General features: G+C 46.5%; 1 pseudogene; it reads right to left on the reverse strand.

Moving 5' to 3' along the window:
• Positions 1-571, reverse strand: part of LOC133652232 (transcriptional activator protein Pur-alpha-like) — a 1,064-nt pseudogene extending 493 nt beyond the window's left edge.
• Positions 572-779: the final 208 nt, after the last annotated feature.

Here is a 779-nt window from a genome sequence, read left to right on the forward strand (position 1 = left end):
AGTAGTCGCGGAACTCGACCGCCACCGACATAGACAGCGTGAGGCGGCTCTTGTTGCCACCGGCCCCGACTTCGGCTGCGAGCCATTTGTCTCGTCTCTGTGGGCTTTTATCACGCTTTGGCAGAACAAAATACAACCTTTGTTTTCCCTGTTTCCAGTTGTGGTTAGCACAACCAAAAACAACACAGTTTTTCGGCATTTTGGAGGCAGAATGACGGGTTTAACCAGCGTAGGTCGACAGGTTAAAGAGTAATGGCAACAGTTTGTTTTCAACGCCAGTCTGGTTGCTATGGCTCGAAGAACCCGTATGTAGCTCAGTTGCCCGGATGTCGGCCCTCACCCATTGAATGCACTACAAAGACAAGACATTTGATGTTGAAACTCATAAACTTTTTTTTTTTTTGCAAATAATTAACTTAGAATTTCATGGCTGCAACACGTGCCAAAGTAGTTGGGAAAGGGCATGTTCACCACTGTGTTTCATGGCCTTTCCTTTTAACAACACTAAGTCAACATTCTAAGTCGTCACTTCCTGTCAATGAGAAAGGACGCAAAGAAAAAAAGCTCCGCTTCTGCTACCGGAGTTTTTGTTAAGTCTGAAGATTTTGACCACTGATTTGACCACTGATTTGCAATCACAGCCACAGGAGAGTCACCTGGCATCTTCGATCTGATTTTGGTCAGTTGAGAGGCACTGATACGCTGAAATAAGGCGAGAGGAAGAGCCATTAGCCTCAAGCCAAAGGCGCCTCCCGCAGTTCAAAGCGGTTGCCTAGCAA

This window comes from Entelurus aequoreus, linkage group LG01 (assembly GCF_033978785.1).
Source record: "Entelurus aequoreus isolate RoL-2023_Sb linkage group LG01, RoL_Eaeq_v1.1, whole genome shotgun sequence".
NCBI lineage: Eukaryota > Metazoa > Chordata > Actinopteri > Syngnathiformes > Syngnathidae > Entelurus > Entelurus aequoreus.